Source organism: Condylura cristata, unplaced genomic scaffold, assembly GCF_000260355.1.
Source record: "Condylura cristata isolate star-nosed mole 26May11 unplaced genomic scaffold, ConCri1.0 scaffold00016, whole genome shotgun sequence".
NCBI classification, from domain to species: Eukaryota; Metazoa; Chordata; class Mammalia; order Eulipotyphla; family Talpidae; genus Condylura; species Condylura cristata.
The window spans coordinates 21,289,335-21,302,093 of NW_004567117.1; the positions used below are offsets into that span (position 1 = coordinate 21,289,335).

A 12,759-nucleotide genomic window follows, 5' to 3' on the forward strand; every position below is an offset into this window, starting at 1 on the left:
GATGGATGGATGGATGGATGGATGGATGGATGGATGGATGGATGGATGGATGGATGGATGGATGGATGGATGGATGGATGGATGGATGGATGAGATAGATTATGCTAGAGATAGATGGGGAGGCTGGGGTAAGTGACAGAAAGGGAGAAAGGAGGGGAGGGCAGAGAGGGGGCTTGTGTGAGGATGGGGGGACGAGTAGCTTGGTATAGCATCTAAGAGATAAAAATAGAACCTACTGTCTCAGAATTATGGAAGGAGAGAAGCAGACCACATTCACCTGCCACAAACATGCTGAATGTCTGCACAGGACAAGGATCTCTGTCATGGAGTGACTAAGGTACAAGGCAGGGGATCCACTGGCCAGAGTCCTGGGGCATTGGGGGACAGGGCAGAGTGGGTGAAGAGCAGAATAATGTTCTCTTACATTGTGCTCTCAAGAGTTGTTTAAACTGTTGCGATTTGGTTTTTGGTTGCTTTTCAAACTGATTGCACTGAGGATTAAAAAATAAATGAATATTCTGATCACAATTCAACTCCCCACGAAAATCTTCGGGAATTTTCTGGTGTTTCTTGATATAAAGCTAACCCTCCCTGTCAATGTAAACCATGGGAAGAACTCTCATTATGCCATATTTCTTTTTCTGAAGAGTTGTCAACGCTGGTTCTGATTTTTAAATTCAAAATCAATGTTGGATGTGCACATTGTAACATGTGAAAGCTATCATATTGTCCATAATGTCTTATTTAAAACAAGCAGCAGCAGCCTTTATTTGCTCAAAAGAAAGTTAAAAAATTTTAATGTGACTTTACAATTCGGATTTATTATGTATTTGGAACTGGAGATTTTTACATTAAAATTCATTATTTGTGAAAACTCATTATGTACTCTAAGTATCAAAGGAAATTAATTTCCAGGATACTGTAATTCACGATAAACAAATGTTCACATGTACATCTTTATGTTCAACTTTCTGAGAAAAATGTCCATAGTTTTTATCACATCTCAAAAGGATTAAGAATCACTACTTTAGAATCTGTGCTTCATCAGAAATCTGTTAGTTTGGCCCAACTTCCCCCAGCAGGAAATGGCACTCAGGAAAAATATAGGTGGGCGAGCTATTGGTTTTATACCTGAGAATCTATCATTTCTCACGCCTATACTAACACTCCTTTCTCTGGAATCCTTTGAATTCCTTTTACCTTCAGTGTCATCTGGTATAGGCTATAGCTGGGTCTGTATATTTTGGCCAATCCAACAAACTGTTCATCTCCAAGCTGACTTTCCACACTCATATACAGACATCACTGGTAAAATGTCACAAAGCAACAAACGTAATATAGTCTAGAAGTTGGTTCCCTTGGTTAAACTCCCAGAAAATCTATATTCACACTCCTGAGTAAAAGGTTAGTAAAAGCCCTCTACTTTTGTACATCTGTATTAACTTTTGGTTAAGATTCTCAGTCTGTTTTAGTCAAATCTAATAAAAGTAGTGTGTCAGCTGTGCCATCCTCATACACTACTGATAGGAATGCAAAATGGTTAGTTTGGCCCAGCTTCCCCCAGCAGGAAATGGCACTCAGGAAGAATATAGGTGGGTGAGCTATTGGTTTTATACCTGAGAATAAAAAACTGAGTAGCTGTTTCTTTAAAAATTAAACTTATCGGCCTTCCCTGGTAGTGCAGCAGGTTAAAGCACAGCACTGAGAAGCTAAAGCTACTTCCCCATGAGTTCGATTCCCGCCTGCCCCGGGAGGTGATCACATGGTGTGGCAGACCTCTCCTGACCCCCTGCTGCACCCCTCAGCAGTGTACTTTGTAGATCTGCCTGTTCTGCTCCCCACTCTGTCTCTGGTGAATCCTCTCACCGCCCCTGAGCCTCTGGCCGGTACCCCAGCTCTGTATGAACAAATAAATAAATCTTTAAAAAAAAATTAAACATACAGGGGAGCCCTCTCAGGTGGTGAAATGGGCTAAAGTGTACCTAGAGTGGCTGTCTGCAGTGACTGCAACAAAGGTCCGTTCCTTTTCAGGGAGGTGACCCACATGGCACAGCAGACCTCTCCTGTCCCTGCCACTGCTCCCCTCAGCAGTGTATTTCAGTCAATGGTCATGTTCTCCCCATTCAGTCTCTGGTGAATCCTCTCACCTCCAACCCCCTCCCCTCATTTGTACCCCAGTTTTTGTATGCATAAATAAACCTTTAAAAAAATCAGACATATACCTATAATAAAAGAAAACAACATATGTCCATATAAAAACTTGTACACAAATGTTCATAGCAGCTTATTTGTAATAATAAAAATTGGAAATAACCCAAATACCCATCAACTGGTGAATGCATAAACAAATTATAATACGTACATTAAGTTGACTCAGCATCAAAAAGGAATGAATTACTACCACAACATTAATCTAGAAAAACCTCAAAATTAGTGTGAAGTCTGACCCAGATAACGGTGCAATCTGTATGATTCTACTTAAATAAATCTCTAGAAAATACAAACTAATTTACTGAAAAAGATGATAGTGGTTGGGATTGTGTAAGGCGATACACAGATAACCAAGGGGAAAGAGGAAACTTTTAGCTTTATTGGGTGTGCTCACTATTTTGATTGCTTATGATTTTATCTGAGACACTGGGAGAAAGAAGGGAAGCACATTTGTTAGAAGGAGTGTGAAAGAAAGAAAGATAACCAAAGAAGAATTCATCGTCGCAGAATCTACGCCCAGAAAGCTTTCCCAAACGATGATACTTTCCGACAGGAAAAAGCCGCAAATAAGGCAGCAAGGGAACTGCTGCCCGGAAACCAGGTGCCACAACGCAGCTCTTCCGTCGACCCCCGCAACCCCAGCCCACGCATGCGCAAGTGCTAGTCTAGACAACCCGCCATAGAGCTGAGCAATCCTCCCAGATTCCTAGAGTGGACGAAGCGGTGACCGAATCGCCGCGTCAGGCTTGACAGCTCCTGGAGAACACGTTGAGGTATGGTTGATGCTGGCTCACACAAGACGAAGGAGTTCGGGTGATTTCGCCTGAGGAGCGGATATTAAGCGCCGCCACACACTTCGGTGTGGTTTTTTGAGTTGGAGAGTCGAGGCCTCAGGAGCGGAGTCTCTCCCCGCGCGGCTCCTAGGCACCACTAGTAGTTGATTCGGGGCAGAGGGCGCGCTTGGTCCCTGGGGCACCCCTGTTAGGCTGGGGTTCAACTCAGAAACGCGGTGGCGGGTGGAATCAGGACGAGTGGGTACACCTATCGAATCAGCCGGCTGTTCTGGGGCAGAGCAATCTGAATGAGTGTTGGAAGAAGGGAAGGAGGGAAAGCTTTATACGATGTGATGTGGGGTCAGTAGTGTCGTTTGATATAGGGAAGGGCGGCCAATAACCTAGTGTTAATGGCCGGCACAAACATTTCAGAATTCCCTCCCTTTATTTTTTCAGTTATATCCTTATTTTGGTAACTTTAGTCACGCTGTGTTTATGACCTCTTGACTGGGAATGGAGAATGCACTATTGCGCCAAGAGGAGTAGGCCTGATTTCTGGGTGATGAGGAAAGAAGTTTTATACAGAGAAAAAAACACTTGGAATTTAATGAGTCGTTTCTCCTTAACATCTTTTGTTTCTTTTTTAATTAGAGGGTGTTTCTCGTGGTCTAGTCTCAGAAACTCCATCTCCAGTCTCCACAATGATTCCCTTCCAAGCCCACTGGTACCCAGCTGCATCCAAGTATCAAACCCCTACGTGGACAAGAAAAGCTTCCTGAGCAAGTGGTTCATAATTCTCCAGTTGCTCCCTGAGGTGCCCAATGTTTGGTTGCAGCCCCAGTTCAATTGTGAATCTCAAGAACACCAGCTTGTCAGGTGAGAGTAAATTACGTCTTTCTTAGTGATTTCAGAGTGTGGGGGCTGCTATGTTAGTGTCTTCAAGTGCTATTTTTATTCTACATTGCCTGCCTCTCTGTTAGTACCATACCTTGTGCTAAGACAATCACATAGCTTATTGTGAATTCTGGCAACCAAATTCTCATGGAATTTCCTCCTCTCCTTTCATTCCCTGACATCATCTGTTTCCTATTGCAATAACCAAAATATCATCCCTGTGTGATATTTGCCTTAAAATATCTTTTCAAGTCATCTATCTCGTGTGCTATAGAGGCTTTGCCATTTATTAACTTCAGTAAGTTATTTACATTTTTAAATAATTCTTTACCCTTGTGTTTTAAGTATATGTTGTAATTTTTATAAATTTATAACTAAATCTATACATGTATAATTCATATTTTGAAGCTTATTACTTCATAATAAAGGACCTCAAAACTTAGTGACCTAAAACATGAGATAGGTTTAAATCATGTTATTTTCTTATGGTTCTGTAGGTCATAATTTGCACTATATTAGTTTTTTTTTTTTTTTTCTTCCTCCTGGTCTTTTCCAGGACAGTTCATGCAGTTACCTAGAGCTTCAAATAGGCCCGGGGTCTAATGTGGTATTAATCACGTATGTTTGCTATTGATGATGGCTATGCTTGGGTAATATGTCTCCTCCAGCAGGCTAGTCCTGACTTCTTTTTTAAAAAAATATTTATTTATGCATACAGAACTGGGGTACAGGCCAGAGATACACCAAGTGAGAGGAATCACCAGAGACAGAGTGGGGAGCAAAACAAGTAGACTGAGGAAGGGCACTGCTGAGGGGAGCAGCGGACACACCAGAGAGGTCTGCTGAGCCATGTGGATCACCTCAGGGGCTGGGATGAAGCTTGCACTGAAGCAGCTCTACAAGCTTACAGTGTTGTGTCCTAACCATTGTGCCACCAGAGAGGGCCCTAGTCCAGACTTCTTCTTGGGGAAGCTAGTTTTCAAAATCAGAGAGGGTAAGACGTCAGGTACATAGGTTTTCTAATTTATGTTTATGCTACATTTGTTAATATGTCATTAACCAAAGAAAGTCACCAGAGTCATTGCAGGAGGGGATTATACAAGAATACGGGGAGACAGGATTCATTTGGGGGTCTGTTACTATTGCAAAAATTGCTACAAGCACTGAAGGAAATCCTGTATATAAAACTTGGAGTACAAACCTGGCTGGTAGTAAATTCTTTATAAATGATAGCAACTGTTATTTTTAGTAAGATAATTTTGATTCTGACTTGGTTCAGATGTTTCACAGGGTCTCCTTTCCACATTACATTTTACTTCCTTTTCATTTTGGTTTTCCCATTGCTGCTATTTTACCTATAAAATTCACTTTCTGTTGTCCCTTTCTGTTACCCAGATTCCTCCCCTTATTTAGTATTGGAGCATCTTTATTTTGTTTTGTCAAATTTTTCTTTCCTATATTTAAAGTTTATCTGTCTTTAAGAATCTATTCTAAGATATGTAATTCTCATTTTTCCCATGAAATTGGCCTCATCCCTGTAATTTTACATAGACTGATACACATTTACATGTGTTTTGTCTCTTAAAGTATATAAAATAACATCTTATAATAATATATATAACATTTACAACAGTAATATGGTTATAAAGTACATTTATAAAATATAGAAAAACACAAAAAAGTAAATGGCCTGTAACTTTAGCAACTAAAAATAATTACAGATATGAATAATATATTCTTAAAATCATATCAATAATTCAACAAATAATAAGTTTTTACTAGTAAAATCACAGCTTGTTAATTATTACTAGTAATATGATGTAAGTGTTGGCTTTTGAAAAGTTAGCTTTATGCCAGGCACTGTTCACTGGGAAGATATTTGTGAACTGACTAGCTAGTCTTTGCCACTCCAGTAGCTTACATTCTATTGGGGAAAACTGAAAACAGATGGTATAGTAACAGTGATGATAGTTTTGGAAAAAACAAATCAGTATTATCAGTTAGAATTCTTTCAGTTAAGATTCAGATGGGTCATTTGAATGGTATAATCCCAACTTTCATAAGAGGATGGACAGGATTCAGAAAACAATAAAGGTAGAAAGCCACGTTGGGTAAACAATAATTAAGCCTTAAATTATGAGGGAGAGATTATTACCAAATCCTAGAGAATGTAGCTGTAGGAAAAGCAGCTTAGTAGGAGATGTGGCCTTTGCTAAAATAAATAAATAAATAAATAAATTAGTTCCATCTCCTAGTCCACCAAGAAGGGAACCAGAATGTTGGTTGGTCACCTCACCCAGCTGCCTAGGATTTAAAAGTACCTAGTGCCCCAGGCAAACCAAGACACTTGGTCATTTATAATTCTTCTCCCACTTTTGGTCAAATTTAATTGCACAAAAGGCACATTTGTGTCTGGGCTATATATTTTGTCTTTTGAAAACAATTGCCACCTTCTCTATAATAGAAGGGGTCAAGTATAGTGAAGCTGCCTCACCATCCCATGGACTGTCTAGTTCTTCTCCAGGGAATGGTACCTTTTTCGGGGTTCATTATTGGCCTTTAGCAGAGGAGTGGTTGGGTACTTAGCAGTGGTTTAGACATATCAGCCTTGATCAATAGAGGGCCATATTGCTGAATCCATGCACAGCTTCCATCCCTGCCACCAAGACTACTTTGTAAGTAAGTTCACTGGGCAAACATTAGTTAAAAAGTCTGGTTAACATTCATAATTTGGATCTTGTTATTGAGAAGCTTCTCTAAGTGGATGCCCTTTACTGAGCATGCACATGGGTTACAGATAAATTCGTTCTTTGCCCAGTTTAGTGGTACAAGGGTCCACCCTCATGCTTGTCCTCTAGATTCCTTATTTCCAGTCTTCCAATCTTGTTCTTTCTAGGTACCTAACCAATCAAATAACCCTTAGCCACCACCCATGAATCAATATAGACCTGTGTCTTAGACTGTTGTCTTCCATGGAAAGTGGACAACCAGGTGTATATCTGGGAGGATTTGTCATCACCAGTAAGTTTGAGGTCACTCCTGAGTAGTGTCACAGTGAAAAGGTCCATCCATAAACGAGTTCTGTACTTTTTGCTCCTCTGTTAGCTAGTAAATGGAAATCCCCATGAGGCCATGAATATAAGGTGAAGGGGAGAGGTTGTGGAGCAATCAGAACAGGTACTGTGGGAATCTAACCCATAGCACATGGAATTTGCTTATCTTCTAGACATATTTTTACGGTGAAATACTGGTTTATATGGCCAATGCTGTGATTGAATGGGCCTAGGAACAACTAGTACATAGCACTCAGTTTGTAATAATCATTTGGTGCTCTGTGATCTTTATTAGAGCCTCAGAGCAAGTCAAAATCAGCTTTTCAAATAGAAAATTATTGACAGATGACAGTATGGCCTCACTTCACCGTGGTTTTATAGAAGCTTGCAAAATGTTCCATAAAATATCCTTAACTGCTGCAAACACTTCCAGTACAATTGGTTATCCTGGCTAGTAAGGTCACATAACAAGAGAACTTGGCATTACAACCTGAACCTACAGCAGAACCCTCCACCCCCTTTCTTTAAACTGTTAGTCTAACTCAAAAATAACAACCTTACAAGTTATTCATATAGGTTACTTTCACACATTCAAATGGTATTTGTTGCCTCAAAAATGCCTCAAAGCTCTCAGTAAACATTGTGCCTCTCTATATATATAAATGAAGTAAGAGAATAAGCCATGTAAATAATTATAAGAAGTAGAGGAAACAGCAAATGCCAGAGGTTCTTAGATATAGCAGCAACAGAGTGTAACTGGAGTAGCTAGGTAATAGGATAGGAGTGGTGGTAGAATGAAATAAAAGCAGAAAGAAAAAAAGGGATGAAGTTCCAGTAAGGAGTTGGAGTTTATTCTTAGTACCATTGGATCTCTTTATACGGAATAATGACATGTAAAGATCACTCTGATATTATATGGAGAAAAGAAGAAAAGTAAGTTGACAAGAAGAAAGCAACTGTTTTAAGAAGAGTAATTGCAAATTAAAACAGCAATGAGATATTACTTCATATCTGTGAGAATGATTACTACTCAAAAGACAAGAAACAAGTATTGGAAAGGATGTCAAAAGAAAAGGACCTTTGTATATTGCTAGTGAAATGTAATTTGGTGCACCTATTATGGAAAGCAGTATGGTGATTCCTTACAAAATTAAAAATTGAAATTCTATACATCTAGTTATCCCACTTCTAAAGAATGCAAAAACAATTTGAGGAGATCACGATCACCCCCCCATGTGCATTACAACTTTATTTACAATAGCCATTAGCCAAGGTTTTTAGAATTAACCTCTGTGCCCATCAACATTTTATAGGTAAATATGGTTCTACATCATTGAAACTTTTTGACAATATGGACAACACATTCCATTTGGATTTTATTTATTGTTCCAGATGGTGAGACTAGGACCAAGGTTGGAGAAATGTCTTCAGAAGAGGAGATTACAGGAAAAATTGAACCATTCCCTGAAGAGTCTGGGAACCCCAGTGACAGTGTTCTCCAGGATTCTGATTATGAAGAATTCTATGAATTTGGGGATAAAGTAAATGAAAAGGACCAGAAGCTTTTTAAAAGAAGAAAGCATAACTATGAAGAATGTGGGCAAAGCTTTGCTTGGCTTACAGGCCTTGTTAGACATCAACACACCCATTGTGGAAAGGCCTATGAATGTGGTAATGTGGCAAGGCCTTTATTGTGAACTCAGCCCTGGTTTTACATCAGAGGATTCATACTGGAAAGAAATTCTACCCTTGTAATTGGTATATTAAAAGTTTTGGTCAGAGTTCAGACTTTATCAACGAGTCCACACTGGTGAAAAACCTTGTAAGTGTAATGAATGTGGAAAATCTTTCAGAGTTCAGATATTATACACCAGAGAATACACACTGGGGAAAAACCACATCCATGTAATCAGTCTAGCAAAAGTTTCAGTCAGAACTCAGATCTCATTAAACATCGAAGGATTCATACTGGAGAGAAACCTTGTAAGTGTAATGAATGTGGTAAAGCTTTTAATCAGAGCTCAGTCTTTATTCTACATCAGAGAATTCACACTGGAGAATTCTCCAGTGTAGCCAGTGTAGCAAAACATTCCCATGTAGCCAGTGTAGCAAAACCTTCAGTAGACTTTCAGATCTTACTAATCATCAACAAGTTCACAATGGAGAGAAGCCTTATCCATGTAAGCAGTGCAATCAAATGTTTAGTCAAAGTTCAGATCTCATTAAATATCATAGAATTCATATAGGTGAGAAACCCTATGAATGCAGCGATTGTGGGAAAACCTTTAGTCAGAGCTCAAACCTTATTCTACATCAGAGAATTCACGCTAGAGAGAAATCCTATCCATGCTGTTCTTATACTAAAATCTTTAGTCGTAGTTCAGATCTTGTTAAACATTGAAGAATACATACTGGAGAGAGGCCATATACATATATAATCAGTGTAATAAAAGTTTTAGTCAAAACTTAGACCTCACCAAACATCAGAAAGTACACTCTGGAGAAAAGCCCTATCATTGTGGTAGTTGTGAGAAAGACTTCAGTCAAAGTTCTGACCTTAGTCTTCATCAAAGATTTCACACTGGAGAAAAACCATATCCCTGTACGCAATGCAACAAAAGATTCAGTCAGAATTCAGAACTTATCAAACACCAGAGGACCCACACTGGAGAAAAACCATATAAATGTAATGAGTGTGGGAAAGCTTTTAGTGCTTAGCTGTTAGATCAGAGGATCCACACTGGGGAGAAACCATATCCATGTAATCAATGTGTCAAAAGCTTTAGTTGATGCTTTGATCTCATTAACCATCAGAAAAGTCACAGTAGTGAAAAATCACATAAATGTAATGCATATGGTGAAGCCTTCAGTATACATACTGACCTTATTGAACACGAGAGAATCCACATTGGGAGGAACCTCACATGTGTGTTCAGCATGACAGAAGTTTTAGCTAGCTCTTTTCTCATTAGTCACAAGAAAATTCATTTCAGGCAAGTCTAAATACAATGAATGTGGGAAAACCTTTAGTGTATTTGCCAACTTTATTCAGTACCAGAGACACTATAACAACAACAACAAAACTTATGACTATTATCGATGATTATGGAAAAGTTTAACCAGTGTTCAACTCCTGTGCTACATTAAAAAAAACACTAGAGAGAAAATAATTAATTTCGTAATGAAGTTTAAATCAGAGATCAGAGAAAACCATGTGTTACTAAACTAGACAAACATTCTAAGGGGTGTCCTGTGAGTTTTGGGAAAATCTTTAATGTGAATAAAGTCTTTACTGAATATCAGAAATAATGAAAAGAAATTCCTATCTGCTATTAGAGAAACTACTTTTTTCCCACAATGGGAGAGTTTTATCATTGTAAGAAATGACTATGAATTTATAATCTATCAAATATTATAAAAACATTGTGATAGAGTATGCAATCAGAACTCAGGACATATAATAGTGTTATAATAAAAATCTTCAGTGAGCCCAAATTATTTCATATAAAAGAAATTATTTTAGAGAAATTGTGAAAAATTCAAATCTCTTTATATCTTAATCAGCATTGGTTTTGACATCACATTCACCTCATGACAGCTTGAAAGTCCTATCTTATGCTAATTCTAGCTATTAAAATAGCCTGTGTGTGAACTTGGTACCTCCTTCTGGTGTTAAACTTATTAACCTAACTCCAGTGCCCCATCTTTTCCAAACTTTTTTTGGAGGGGCTAGTGTTAGTTTTCCCAATATTCACCAGTTTTCAGGTTCCTGTGATGTTCATAGCGAATATGGATTCATTTTGCTCTCAATAACACAGTTTTCAAGCTTTCATGGTTTGAAATCATATCTTCAGCATTACCATTCAACAGCTTTCAAAGATGTGAAAAATAATTGAAAAATTTTGCATACCAAAGTGAAGATTCCCATACTATATGTATCTTGTCATCTATGCATCAACAATAATGATAGTTAAATGCTCAAATACTCAAATGACTGCTTTGTACAGTACATTCTATCTATCTGAAAACATAAAGACCTATTGATCTGCTTTCTCAAGTGGGGAGATTCACTAAACTCTCTTGTTTGTTAATTTCTTGACATACAACATTGATTATAGACTATATATATATGTGTGTGTGAGTTTTCGATTGAATGGATTTTTAAAAATAAGAAAAAATTGTAAATTCTATTTCTGATATTAACCATTTGTTAAAATTCTGCTACTAACATCTACTTTAAACATCTCCCAAAATTATCCAATTAGTACTTTAATTGGATAGACATTGATAAATTACCCATGTAATGCCTTTTTAGGTTTTGTAGTATACACAAAGAATACACTTTTCCAAGAAAGCATATATTGTATAGTGCTAAAGAATGATATATGCAGAAAACAGTTCAATTAATCATAAACGTACCCAAAGTTACTTGTAAGAAGTTAGAGGTTCAATTTTGATCGAAAGGAAAAGTAATAACTTTGTAGAACTCATGACATTTGAGTTTTGAGTAGAAGCACACAGACAAGGAGGGGTTAGTAAAGATACAGAAGGAAGTATTCGAAATGATGTGAATTATGGTGTTTAGTTGTTAGTTAACTCAATATAGTAAAGTGCAGACACTGTACTGAGCTGCAGAATTACAAAAGAAGGGAGGTACCTCCCCTCAAGTTCAAGTGTTACAAACATATAGGAGTAATAAATTGGAAATAGAAAATGAAATAAGAGAGAAGAGTGTTAAGGATTACACTTCAACTTTCTAGGGTTTTAGTTCATCTGTAAAACATGTAAGTACTAAGTATGATGAGAGTACATTTTATATTCTTGCATTTTATTCTTGTAGTAATAGAAAATCATAAGGTCTGAACTAGGGAATAGCATGAACATGTTGCTTTAAGAAGTGTCTAAGGTTAAGAGGAGGAAAGAAAAAATAGAAAGGAAAACTGCTTTGGAAGCCTGGCAATAAAACTGTGGCATCCTGAATTAGATGAGCTAAAAGGCACTTTTATGAAAGGTTGAGGAGTAGATAGAGACAATCAATTATTGTCCACTCTTTGGGGAATTAAAAGTGAAGAAGGAAAATAGGATGATCACATATCTGAAGTTTACCATTTCTCCTGAGAGCTAATTTTAAGAGCTGTACATTTCTAATGCCCTATCAGTAAACTCAAATTTTTGAACTTCATACACACACCCATGATCCTCCTAAATTCCCCTATCCTGGTGAAATGGACTAGTATATACCTTACTGTCCATATAAAATAACTGGCAATCATCCTACATTCCTTACTCTTCCTGTTTTCTAAATTCACTTACTAGGCTGTAGAAAAAGTGAGCTACAAAAGTTACACTACTTATTGTAAAAATTCAAATGACAGTGAACTATACAAATTAAAAAAGGAAGAGAAATGCAAAATTTGGGTATGACATTCCCACACCAGTTTAATTTCCCAGAAACTGACTCAAAATGGTAAGCACAAAACCCAAGACATCTAGCCAAAAGACACTGGAAGGTTAACTCCAGCAGACTTACTGTGATGGAGAATAGACATTTGAGTACAGAACATGCCAAGTAGGAAATGCTTTTATAAATACCCTACAAACTCAGCATAAACATTAACATGAGTGAGAATAAAACTTGTGTGGAATGAGTCTATAAAATTCTGAGACACAATCATAAATCAGGTCAGTCTTTTAGTAAATTAACAGTTCTTAACATAGCTGCCAGTTACAAGATAGGGTGAATTCACTGGAGGATGATGACAACCTCATCCAGAGACTAATTTTCAAGTATGATATCCAATATTCAGTTAAAAATTATCAGAATCAGT

The 12,759-nt window shown here is 37.7% G+C and overlaps 1 protein-coding gene and 1 long non-coding RNA gene across 2 annotated transcripts in view; one reads left to right on the forward strand and one right to left on the reverse strand.

Annotated features, from left to right (window-relative positions):
• LOC101631665 overlaps positions 1-12,759 on the reverse strand; it is a 56,909-nt gene that overhangs the window by 10,494 nt on the left and 33,656 nt on the right. The window lies entirely within an intron of this gene.
• LOC105853722 lies at positions 2,803-11,069 on the forward strand. Its single transcript, XR_001145506.1, has 3 exons — positions 2,803-2,984; positions 3,636-3,860; positions 8,324-11,069. It is a non-coding gene; the product is annotated as an uncharacterized LOC105853722 (long non-coding RNA).